The sequence below is a fragment of the Ochotona princeps genome, chromosome 2, assembly GCF_030435755.1.
Source record: "Ochotona princeps isolate mOchPri1 chromosome 2, mOchPri1.hap1, whole genome shotgun sequence".
Taxonomy (NCBI): domain Eukaryota; kingdom Metazoa; phylum Chordata; class Mammalia; order Lagomorpha; family Ochotonidae; genus Ochotona; species Ochotona princeps.
The window spans coordinates 110,232,976-110,245,868 of NC_080833.1; the positions used below are offsets into that span (position 1 = coordinate 110,232,976).

At 55.7% G+C, this 12,893-nt stretch overlaps 1 long non-coding RNA gene across 1 annotated transcript; it reads right to left on the bottom strand.

Annotated features, from left to right (window-relative positions):
- Nucleotides 1-2,804: 2,804 nt before the first annotated feature.
- LOC131479604 (uncharacterized) lies at nucleotides 2,805-10,273 on the bottom strand. Its single transcript, XR_009245003.1, has 4 exons — nucleotides 9,868-10,273; nucleotides 8,459-8,562; nucleotides 5,137-5,216; nucleotides 2,805-2,966 (listed from the first exon to the last, which is right to left on the bottom strand). It is a non-coding gene; the product is annotated as an uncharacterized LOC131479604 (long non-coding RNA).
- Nucleotides 10,274-12,893: the final 2,620 nt, after the last annotated feature.

Consider the following 12,893-nt stretch of genomic DNA (forward strand, 5'->3'; position numbering starts at 1 on the left):
AAGAGTGAAAAACAGGGCTCTCTACATGGAAACCTCAGAAACGGGCAGAGGACAAGTGTCCAGGGGCCGTGGGAAGATTCCCCCTTGCATCTGGAAAGGCTTGAGTACAGGTGTCTCTCCCAGGGGTTTTCTCCATGGCCATGGGGTGGGGGATGTCCAAGGTAGAAGAAACTCAAACCCTAGGCACAGGGAGGGAGCCCAGAGAAGGTACTGGGAACGTGTGCACCTAGGGCTAGAGACCAATCTGGGATGCCACAGGGGTCTTCTGCAGCTCCTGCTGCCACTGCTTTCCAGTCTTGTCTTCAGACTGCAAGGGCAGACTCCACAGCCCTCAGATGCCACGGCTGCACCTGAGAACAAGGCGCGACTTCCAGGTGCCTATGCAGTTCTGTGGTCCTCTCTGTCCTTCCCTCTAAGGATGCTGGGATGACATGTTCTGTAGGAGAGCAGGCACAGTAAGTGCTTTGGGGCTTGGGAAGCCCCCTTTGAGCCCCAACCCAGCTTCTTAGCCCTGTGGTGCAGTTGAAGAGACACATCATTCCTTCCTCCTCAAAGCAAAGGTGGAATCACTCCATCTTCAGGCCTAAAGGAAGGATTAATGGAAACAGGGGCCAAGAAGCGAGTACTCAAAGACAGCTCCTTCCTTCCTGGGTGCAGGGTGAGGTGAGCCATGCTTAGCAAAGACAGAATCAGAGGGGCTGCACAGAAATCCTGGCCTGTGCACACAGCTGGGAGCCAGCAGTTCTTCACTGCCTTCTCCAGAATCTGAGAATTTCAGAAAGGAGGGGCTCAACCACACCCTGCCTTTCCAGCCCCACTGCCCTCTCCTTTCCGCCCAGCTCCGCTTCTGCCTACTCTAGCCCTTGTCATGCCCCTAACCTTGTCCTTGATGGAAAGGAGGGGTGGAGATGAGAGGTCTCACCTGTCTTCCTCCAGTCCTCTTCCCAGCCTGGCCTCAGGGGAGTTGTCTATTCCACCCACTGCACACTGTTTCCCATTTCTGGCTCAGTAGATCTAGGGGAGCAGAAAAAGAGCTGACAGTCTAGCTGAGCCTGGGAAAAGGGTGGTGGATCAGCCTGGGGCAAGGGCCCTCTTTGGCTGGCCAGGGTAGGGGAGGAAGAGGAGTCCAGATGGAACAGCCTCCCCCCTGCACCCCAGTCTGCTACACCCTCCCAAGCCCAGCCAGCCGGGATCTCCTAGCAACAGTACAGTAGCAGGGGGCTGGGAAGAGGGCGGGAGCTGGGAAAGCGGGGTGGGGAACAATGATATCATAAATTATCCCGAGCCCTCCCTTCAGCCCATCCTTCCTCACAGTGCAGAATGGACTCCTTTCTCTGCCCACCTGCTCCTCAAACAAGATTCCTCCTGCAAAGCTGGCGCCCCATTGGAGATGCCTCTTTAGGTCAAGGTGACCATTCTTTGGTTGGGTTCCAGGGCCCCTCAGGGACCCTGCTGGATTCTCCTCAATAATAGGAGGGGCAGGCTGGCTGCCAGGTTCCCCCACAGAACTTTTCCAGGGGTCTCTGGCTGCTGCCTCATTTTTGGGAGTACTGATGAGGGCAAGGAGGGAGAACCTCAAATCGTCTTCTGGCATTGGTTCCACCAGACAAAAGGTTTGAGTGGCTGCCGTTAGGTTTCTAAGTAATGTTTGGAGCTCTCATGAAGCCAGCCAAGTCTCAGCTTTCCTGTCCCCATGCCTGAATCCCCCAAAAGATGACCAGAGTGGACAGTTCCTTTCTTACCTCTCAGCTCAGCCACCATCAAGCCAAGGGTCAGAGTGCTTACAACAGGACAGACATTGACTGAACACTGGGAAGAACTTCCCACAACAGGAGAAAGCAAGCTCATGATGGTTCCTGCTTGGAGGGAGAAAAAACCTGTCCTAGCATCAGGAAACTGGTGGGAACTTGGCCACCCCAGTAAATGACCCAGTGCAGTGCTGGGCACAGAGCCGGCACACAAAGAGATTCCGGCCCTTTTTACAAGCGACATATCCGTGTAAATTGTTACTGCCTAGAGAAAGAGCCGAGTCTCCGGGGACTCAGTTCCTATCCCCCAGGAACCCCATGGGAAAATCCAGAGATGAGGCAGTGCCCTGGGAACAAGATGGCAGCCAATTGTCATGGCAACAGCAGGAGGAGGCTGGGTAGTTGTGGGGGCGGTGCTGGGCAACCAGCTGGTGCCAGATGGACAGAGCCAGCAGAAGGCAGCCCAGCCGGGCAAAGCCCATGCCCTGTGCCCAGGGCGCTCCCTCCATATGCCAGCTTCAACCTGGCCTTTTCCGCCAGGCCCGAAGGTCCTGTGACTCTCTAAAGGAGGATGATGCCAAACCATTCCCCTCCCGCCTCATCCAACAAGGAATGAATGCAACAGACAAAACAGCCTTCTGCTCGTCCTCCCTGCAGCCCAGGGGCCCAGGGGCCCAGGGGGTCTCCTTCAGTTCACCCCTGACAGCACCCAAGAGGCCACAGTATTAAGTCTTGGGTGGCAAGGCATGGTGGTCCCATTCTGCCTGGAGTCAGTAGATACTGCCCAGAGCCTGGCCCAGACTCCCACTGGAGGACCCAGCCCTGCTCACTGCTGGATGAGGGGTGGGTTCCTGGAACAGCAGAATGAGAGCAGACACAGTGTCAGCTCACGGGTTGGCCAGGTAGATGTTGGCCACCTGCGGGAAGGACCACCTGCAGAGGAGGGTTACGGAGAGGAAACATCATGAAAATACAAGCGATAGAGGAAGACAGGGCCCCACTCTGCCCCTGTTCCCCACACTGGGGGATGCCCATTCATACCAGGGAGGATGAAAGATGGCAGGCATGTGGCATAGTGGTTGGGATACCATCCAGGGTGTCTGCATCTCCCAGGAGTGCAGCAATAGCAGCCGGTGGCATTCAGGTATCAGCTTTCTGCCGCTGTGTAACCAGGGAGGTGGCAAGGGATGGCTTAAGGTGGCTGGGTCTCTACCACTACTGTGGAGGTAAAACAACAACAACAACAACAACAACAACCTGGTCTTGGCCCCAGCCCATCTGCAGGCATTTGGAAAATGAACCAGCAGGTAGAACAGCTCTCTGTTTCTGCCCTTCAAAGAAATAACACACAGAAATGAAAAAGAACATCTTAAACGAGAGAAAGGCTGAAGAAAGCTGCAGCACTGGAGTCTCCCTCCTGATTTACGCTCACATGGGTCCCTTGCACTCCAGCTGCAGGACCTAGCCATGCTTCTTCCAAGACGGGCCTTCCCATGGCTGTACTCAACACCTCTCTACTCACTTCCTTCCCTCCAGCTCTTGGCATTTCCTGCTAACCTCCACCCACAGCCTTCTAAAACCCCCTCCCTACCTCGCCCCATCTCCATCATGCAGGCTGCTTGAGGTCCCCCTGAGATAGCAAATGAGGAAAGCCAGAGTTTGTATCCTGAGCAGCCTGTTCAGTCCCACAGCCACAGCTCCTTCCTCTATGGTCCTTCCCGCAGGTGGCCAACATCTACCTGGCCAACCCGTGAGCTGACACTGTGTCTGCTCTCATTCTGCTGTTCCAGGAACCCACCCCTCATCCAGCAGTGAGCAGGGCTGGGTCCAGTGTGTCCACCAAGGTCTTGGTGCTGGGGGAGCAGCAAAGATTCCCCACCACACTGTTTAGTGATCAGCAGGAAGGCCCCGTGGGGTTGGGGGGAGAATGAAGGAGAAAACCTCACCTGGGGACGGCAGGAAGGCAAGAGTAGGGACAGAGACTGAGGAGGACTTCTCTGTGGTTCTTGTCTGCCCATTCCCCTGACCCCCTCCCTGGAGGGGCGGCCCTGTGCTGGGGAGCTGGATGGGTGGGGAGAGGAGGATGGGGAGACAAGGGAAGCCCCAAGCCTGGGATGGAATGAGGAGCAACAGGACCTCCATGTGCAAAACTGGGTGGCCAGGCGGGGTGGGGGACCCTGGCCAAGCCTCAGCTTCTCTCTCCCTTCCTGCCCAGGCCTGGCTAAAGCCCGAGGCCACCCCCAGCCTTCCCTCCTCTATCCCTGCTCTCTTCTACCTCCTGATCAGCTCTTGGGAGCTAAGCCCCCTCACCTGACAGGGCCAGCCCCTGGCCATGCACAGAGAGGTCTTTGTGCAAAGGCCAGGCTTGGGGGATGGGCAGCAGCCTGCACTCCCACTCCTCACTCACATTCTGCTTTGGGAGGTGGCAGGGGCAGGAGCAGCCTGCACTCCAGCTTCTCCTTCCTCAGAGCCTGAGCTCTCCCTGAACACCTTCATTCCCTCCTCCAGGAAGCTGCCAGGATTGAGCCTTCTCCTCTGCCTCTCCACTCCAGCCCCTTGCAGCTCTTGACTCTTGGAATCTGACTGTTAGGATCTAGCCAGCATCCCAGCCTTCCTCCTGCCAAGGCCTCAGGTGTCTTACCAGGCTGGGATTCTCTACCCAGCCATCCAGCTTGTTACTGAGAGCCTGATCACACATTCTCCCTGCAGTGTGTGTGATGGGGAAGGCCGGGCAAAGGTAGAAACAACCCCACCTCAGGCTGTGTCCCCTAGCTGGCTGGGCACGGTGGGCAGCAGAGGCCCAAGTCCCCTACCCTGATGTGACTGCCCGCCAGGCCACTGAGAGTGTAGGCTCCCTTCCTCAGGAGCCCCATCATGAACCTCCGACTTCATCCACCCCGACCCCCCCTCCCGGCAGCTCCTTAGTTTGGAATCACTCCCCCAGCAGTTTCCCTCTACCAGAGATGCCAATTCCCTGGCACACTGTACTCTTTTCTAAAGCCAGTGCTGCTGGGCCCAGTGCGATGACTCAGTGATTAAATCCTCACCTTGGGCCCAGCGGCGTGGCCTAGTGGCTAAAGTCCTCACCTTGAACGCACCGGGATCCCATATGGGCGCCGGTTCTAATCCCGGCAGCTCCACTTCCCATCCAGCTCCCTGCTTGTGGCCTGGGAAAGCAGTTGAGGACGGCCCAAAGCCTTGGGATCCTGCACCCGTGTGGGAGACCCGGAAGAGGTTCCAGGTTTCCGGCTATAGGTCGGCGCAGCACCGGTCATTGCGCTCACTTGGGGAGTGAATCATCGGACAGAAGAGCTTCTTCTCTGTTTCTCCTCTCTGTATATCTGACTTTGTAATAAAAATAAATAAATCTTAAAAAAAAAATCCTCACCTTGCAAGTGCTGACATCCCACATGAGTGCCAATATGTTTCCTGGTTACTCCACTTCCCATCCAGCTCCCTGCTTGTGGCCTGGGAAAGCAGCAAAAGATGGCCCAAAGCCTTGGGACCTTGTACTTGCATTGGAAACCTGGAAGAAGCTCCTGGCTCCAGATCGGGTCAGCTCTGGTTGTTGCAGCCACCTGGGGAGTGAACCAGATGGAAGATCTTTCTGTCTCTCCTCTCTGTAACTCTGCCTTTCCAAAAATAAATAAATAAATAATCAGTCTCCTTACCCAACAAACTAGCACTTGCTTCCCTTGCAACTCTGCTCTCTGGCTACCTGGCAGTGAGCCTCCCTAGCTTTCTTCTCCCCCACTGCTGACCACCATAAGCTCTGTCCAGGTCTGCAGTATGACACTCCTCATAAGGTACCAGGGCTCAGGGTGTCCACTTCCCTCCCTAGCCTGCTAGGCCTCCTGCAGCTTTAGGGACAGTACCTGGTACATGGCGGGAAGGGGCACCCAACAAATTGCCTGTTGGATGGACAGGCTGGTGTTCCAGGCAGAGTGATAAGGGGAGAGACAGGTGTGGGCTCAGCATGTTGCCAGGAGAAGGGCTCTGCTGGGCTGACCTGAATGTGGGGGTGCCTCCCATGTCTAGGAAATCCCTCAGAATTTGCTCCTGGGGGCCCAGGAATCCAGGATGCCACTGATAGCAAGAAGGAAATGGGCCCATGGGGCAAGGCTTGAAGACTTGACCTGGGTGGGCCCTTGGGGGGGTCAACCTCACACCCCTGAGCTTCAGTGAGAGGTGGTACTCACAGGATGCCAGACACCAAAGACACAAGTATGTCCTGGCACCTTCTGTACCCTGCACCTGGGTTCCAGACATGGCTACTCCCACGCACCCTTCCCAGTCTCTTATGATGTTAAAGTCAAAGGCAGCATTGTCTACATAGGTGGGGTGTGACGGTGGGGGTTGGGGAAATGAAAGCAGCAAGTGAAGAGGAGAGAAGACACCAGTGTTGGGGGCACAGCTCCTGGGGAATGCTCCTGTTTAGGGAGCTGGAGAACTGGATCAAAGGGACGCAGCACAAGTGGCTGTGGGCATGATGGAAGAGCCAGGGCTGGGGGTGGCCTTTGAGAGGGCCCGGTTTCACCTTAGGGGAACATTTCCCCATGTCTTCTGCCTGCCCACGGGGTGCCCGCAGCTCCTCCCAGGCCTGATCCCTCCAGCACTTCCCATGTCACCCACAGTCCCCTGGGTGCTCTGCCAGGGCTGCCTGCTCCTGGCTTCCCAGGTCAAATCTCACCTGTTTAGTCTCTCCTCCCTTCCTTCTCTCCTGTCATCTTCCCTCCCAAGGGGGTTCCTTGGGACTTTGCGAAGCCAGTCAGGAAGCTCCCATCATGGTTCCCTCTCCTCACTGTCCACCCAGCAGGGCCGGATCTCAGCCCACACCTGTCAGGAGCGACCATTTTCTAGGCGCCAGCTCCCTAAGATGGCGGCCTCTCGGCCTCCCTGCACTTCCGTTCCCACAGCCTCATTGCCTACCCCGCTTTTCTTTCCAGAGTCTGAGCTGGACAAAGTGGGGGGCCAGGCTGGGTAGCCAAGGCCGGAGGAAGCAAGACACACACACAAAAAAGGGCAGAAAAGCCGGCCCCTTGGCACCTCTCTCTGGCCTCTGAGTCCAGCCCAGGGTGGGCGGGCGGACAGAGGAAGAAAGAAAGTAGTGTGAGTTTTTATTCCTGTCCTCTTCCTGCCACCGCCCCGCCCCTCCCCCCACACACTGATGAAAACAAAATCTCTACCCTTTTCTCTCCAAACCAACCCTCTTCCTTCCCCCCCCTTCTACCACGAGCCTCCTGGAATGCAAATGAACTGTATTATGCAAATATATGCAAATCGGGCTTAACGAGCGGAAGGAGGGGGCAGAATGCCTAATGAGCAATGGTGGAGGGTGCAGATGGAGGGTGGCAGGAATGGCCCCCTCCTCTTCTAGGTTCCCATAGATTCAGGGTTCCCAGCGTGTCCTTCCTCACTGAGTCAAGGCCACATCCCTTCAGCTGGGAATGCCCAGGCTGGCCCTTGGTGCAGGTGAAAGGCAGGAGAGCTTTGGGGGACACAGGGAGTGAAGCACTAGAGATGGGTGTTCACTGGCACACCAGTGCCCAGTTCTGGGCCATGAACCTGATGGCGCTCCATGGGGGAGCTCGGCTCTGGGGCTGAAGAGGGTGACACTAAGGCTAAGGCAGGCTGTGGCTGACACATACGAAAGCAGGATTCCCAAGGGAAGATTCCCAGCCAGATCCAGGTTCTTCCTGAGGGTGGGGAGGTGTAAGCTGCCTCTCTTTGTGCTGTGGGGGCGGGGTTGGGGTGGTTGCCATGGTAATGTGGCATGGAATACCCCACCTCCTCAATATCCAGCCCCAGAGGACTTAGGAGTTGGGGAGGGAGGGGGGAATAATGGCTTGACACCCCTGATGCCCCTACCACCTGGCACTGCCAGCCGGAGATGCGGCATCAAATCCTAGAGAGAATGGCCTCTTTGTTTGTAGGCTTACAGTGCTGGGGGAGCAAGCCTGGGCACACAGAAGGGCCTTTCCCAGGCCCCGTTCCAGTTTGCATGGCTCCCCCTGGCCTCTGGAGACTCCTCGTGGCCATCCACTGGCCTCGGTGCCCCGGCAGATGGCTGGGCTCCCTTGCCTTGTCTCCCTTGGGCATGCCAGCTATCACTGGGTACTCCATCCCCTGAGGCTTTCCCTCCAGCCCTCCCCAGGCAGACAGCAGGCAGTTCTACCTTTTCCTCACATGCCCAGACATGCAGCCTGGTTTTTTTTGTGGGGGTGACCTTCTTGTAAAGTGCCTCTAGCCACACAGAACCTGTTCCATCCGGATCCAAGCAAGGACACTCCTGGAGGAGGTATCAGCTACCATGAAAAGGGCCAGGCTGGATCTTGGGAGTTTTCACTGAGCAGCTGAGTAATGGTGGTCATGCTCCATAGAGGGAGTGGCATGGGGCTGGCAGTATACTAGGCTCGCTGTATCCCTACCTTGTCTATCCCCTCTATGCTCCACAGGACTTTAAGCTGGCTTTCAATCTACCCTTCATCTCCCTGCCACCAAGGCAGACTCCCCACACAAAGATAAACCTAGCATCCTGAAGACAGAGTGCCAGCGCTGCCCCGCAGCCTGTATCTCTTTCTGAGCTCTCCTAGTTCCCTGAAAACAACTCCCACCAGGTGCAACACTGCAGAGTTCTTGATATCTGACTCTACTGACAGAAGAGGCCCTTTCCTCAATCTTCCCCAAGGGGGTCAGCACAACTCACTCACCGCCAGGGAGCTGTCCGTGGTGCTGGACGTAGGCTGGCCATCCACAGGGAGAGAGGGTGAGGGCAGGGTGGGCAGTAAAGCACTCGCTGGCCCCAGGTCAGAAGCTACAGGGAAAAGATGAAACAGAGATATTTGGAAAGGGGAAGCTGCACAAGAGTCCAAGAGTCAGTGAATCCCTGAACCTCCCATCCCTTTACACCTGACGGATTCAGGTGAGCACAGCCCTGCCCTAAATCTCCATAGACAGACCATGGCCTAGGTCTTAGCCTTGGAGGGAGAGCACAGGTTGAAGTCTGTCCACAAAACACAGACGTTTAAGTTGCATCCTAGAGCCCAAGGCTCTGGAACTTAGAAATAAAGATGTGAAAGACGCACTACCTGCATGATAGAACTATAGATGTTAGGAGCTGGGGGAAACAGGTGAGGTGTGTGCCTGTGAGACATTGGGTTGGGGGTGGAGGTGGGTGTTTCCCAGACTTCTCTCTGTGACCCTAGCTGTACAGTGACTGCTGCTCAGTTCTCACCTGCGCCTCAGTTCTCTGATTTCATTGTCTGGGACTGGGCTAAACCATCAATATTTGCTGGAAGCTTCCTAGGTTAATATTAGCCCATAAGCGAGTTGGATATCACTGGCCTAGAAGAAAGCTGATAAGAAACTGTGCTGGGGTTAGTTAACCTAACTCACTGGAGGAAGAGGCAAGGGACTTCCTGGGTGCCCTCAGCCTGGCCCCAGGATCCCTTGGGCGTTGGGCTTGTGTCCCCATGCCGTGGAAGACCCAACCACCCTTAGAGGAAGATTAATCATGCCCCTTCTACAAGCGCCTGCTGCCAAGACGAGGAAATGGGTGCGATGGCCCTGGGGGTGTGCTGCTCCCCTTCACCCAGAGTGTCCCCAGGGAGGCGGCTGGGGAAAGTAAACAGCAACAATGATCCCTTTCAGGGTCCGGCCTCCAACCCTGCGGCCCAATTAGCAGACACAGCAAACAGCAATTCAGCGGCCTTCAGCCGCTGTCATAACAAACCCAGTGCTGCCTTAATGGGGGATTAGGGCAGGAGGAGGGGGGTGGAGGATGTCACTCTAGCCCTGGGAGAGCCTGGGTGGCATGGAGGGGGTTCCTCTTCTCTCACCTCTCTTCTAGCTAACTCTGCACCCGCCCACCTTTCCTGCTAAGATCCTGTTGCTCCTCCTCCTCCAAGTCCCTGGCAGGTTTTTTTAAACTTCCTCCGCTCCCCAGGCTGCTGCATTGACTGGAAAACATGAACTTGAACTCATTCACTCCTGGCACACCCCACCCCAGGACAATGGGGTGATGATGCTCCACAACTCGTGCCTCCCCCGAAAGGATTTCTGAGATCCCAAGAGGTTTTGCTGTTAGAACCTGGGGTGGGGGAGGGAAAGAAATAAATACCAGCATTGTAGCCCAAACCTTGGGCAGGCAGACTTCAGGATGGACTTCCAGGCCTTCCAGACGTGGAGAGTCCTGCCTTTCCTCTGGTGGCTCACCAGGATCAGGAATCATGTTGGGGACGGGAGGATGCTGGTCTGGTGGGGGCCAGAGGAGAGGACAGCCCTTCTTGAAGTCACTCAGTGATGCAGAAAGGTCTGGATGCTGACACCCAGGTCTCTAGCTGCTGTCTTCATTCTACCCACTTCCTAAGTGTTCCTGGAAGTTCATCAGCTATGTCCGTAGTCACTCCAGAATTCCAGACACTCAATGGCACCAGCAGGGAGATGTCACTGGCACCTGCATAGGTCACCAGGGACAGCTTCTCTCACTGCCAAGGGACAGGGCTCAGGGAGAACACAGTGGCCACCCTGCCCTGCCCGGGCTGGCTCCCCTCACCCCCGAGCTGGCCCCCCCTCACCCGGGCCCCAGGACAAGAAACGAAGAGGACGTTCCTCAGGTTTAAATGTTTGAGCTCCTCAGCCAAAAACATGCCAAAGCATTGTCCTGTCTACCTGCGGGAGCAGCCCTAAGTCACCAGCCTCTGTCAACCGTGTGGCCTTTAATCCTCCTGAAACCTCAGAATCACCCGCAGGCATCAGACCCCGCAGTGTAAGGGGGGCAGAATTCTCCATTTGTTGTCCTGATCAATCTTTGGGCACGCATTCTTACCCGCATTTTACGAACAAATACTGGCAGAGATGAATGTGGCTGATAGCCCAGCATGCTGCTTCTTTCCCTTGCTAGGCTTGCAAAGTGTGATGCTTCTTTTGCCTGCAAGGAACTTTCAATCATATCCTTTTGAGGCCTGCAGTTGGGGGAAAAAGGATGCATCTCTGGGTGAGTGTGTTAAGGGGACAATGTTAGGCATGTAGGACCAAGTTGACTTGGGACTCACTTTCAAATTCAGAAAGTGATAGGGAGGAGAGAAACAGATAAAGAAGCTGGCTTAGAACTTGGTTTCCAGTCAAAACAGGAGGGTGCAGCAGGACCAGAACTGGGAGTTCTAGGCCACAGACAGGTGTAGCTGGGGCCATCCTGAACCCTTCCTAAGCAGCATCCCCATGCTGCACCCCAACCCTCCTCCTGGCTGTAGCGGGGATAGGAGCCAGCCAGGGGTGTCACTGTGATGTGCCTATAGGAGCACTGCCCCATGTCCCAGAGTGGCTCTCCCCTCCCCGTGGTGGGCTCATTCATTACCTCAGCCAGATTTTCCTCCTGGACTCAGTGGCCATCTTGTCCACCATGGAGTCACACACACCCAATCTCACACCAGGTCCACACCCCTCAGGTTCTCTGTGGTCACAGCTGACACACTCACAATCACCAGCCACTCTCCTGACCACACACTTCACATGCACACACAAAGTGGTCACAACCCTCCCAGCCCCTGGCCCCCTCTCCACAGAGGTGCTAGTTCTATAAGCCCTGGCCTCTGTTTTCCTTTGTGCCCATGAACGAAAGACGTGGGTACCTGTTCTTCCCCACAAAGCCCGTTTTTGTTTTTTTTTAACCTGGCTTCTACAAGCCTGCTCCCATTATAATGTATAGTTGCAGCATTATCTTTCAGCGATGAAGTCATGTTCTAAGAGGAAATGTTAAATTTGCATGGGGAACTGGATTCAGTACAAGACCATTGTCTAGTTCCCCATTCTCCTACCTAACACTCTCCCCACCCTCTGTACCCCTTACAGCCTCTAAGGGTCAGGCCATGGGGAGCCCAATCAGTGCAGAGAGGTTCCTCCTGGCTTTTTATCACTGCAAAGTGACCCCTCAGCCCCTCTTCTTCCTCTCATGGGCACCTAAACAGTTTTGCTTAAACTATTTAGGTCAGGCCAGATACATGAATTCTTTTGGGAGAGGCGCGGTATTAATCTCTAATTCTTGGCTCCCCCTGGGCAGCGGCTATCCTAAACCACACATTCCTTTGTGTGTGAGCTCCCCAGGGCTTCTGGAGGCTGTTTGTCCTTGGAGATAATTTCCAGAAGTGAGGTTGGATGGAAAGGGAGGGAAGTGGTGGTCCTGGAAAAGACCCTCATTCAATTCAATTCCTTTGGTCCACACAAGAGATCTTTTGCTGCCTTGAGCGCTGGTCCAGGCTTGCAGGGGGAAAGACTTAGAAAATGGGGTTGGGTGGCCCAGAACCCAGCCTGGGACAAGGTCCTGGCCCTGCTGTTTGTTTGTTATTCCTGCTGGGTTTTGAGCAACCTGTACCCAGCACCTTCAGCTTTCTCTCTCTCTCTTTCTTCTTCTTGTTTTGTTTTGACACTTTGAGCCCCCAGCCAAGCTGGAGAGCTCTCTTTGGCCTCTGGAAGAAAGGGGGAAGCCAAGGCCAGCCAGCGCCCCAGAGGGCCTCCTCCAAGTCCTCCGACCCAGCAGCAGCTGCGGATACAGCCTGAGGACGCTGGACAGGCCTGGGCCACAAGCCTCTCATATGTCCCATAGGGATACAAGCTGATTGCGACAGAACCTTCCCAGGGTACAGCTTTCCCCCACTCAGCTCAGCCAGGAAAAGGAACAGGACTCCTACCTGCGCAGGCTGGAGCTGGGACAGCGCCCTGACCAGACCTCGGCTCTGCAAGCCTGGAGGTGGGCTGGTCTCTGGGTCTTCTTGTGACCTTCCCAGGCCTGTCCATCCGCGTGGCTCCAGCCCCAGGCTCAGCCGCCCCCCTCCACCCGGCCTGGACTCCAGCCTTCCCCGGCCCCCTGCGCAGTGTATGGGGTTATTTTTACTTTCGGTTATCTAGCTTTATGAAGACTTCACACCACTCATACAGCTAGATAACCAAAGATAACAACCAACCCCGCCTCTTGGCCGCAGTCACCGCCGCCTCTTCCGCGCAGCCTCCAGGCTGCCACCGCCAGAACCCAAGCTGCCTCCCCGCGCAACCTGGGAAAGGGGTGGGGTGGGGGACAAGTGGAGTCTGAGACCAAAAGAGATCCACACACAGGGGTAGAGACAGAAAAGGGAGTGGAAAGGACGCAACGAA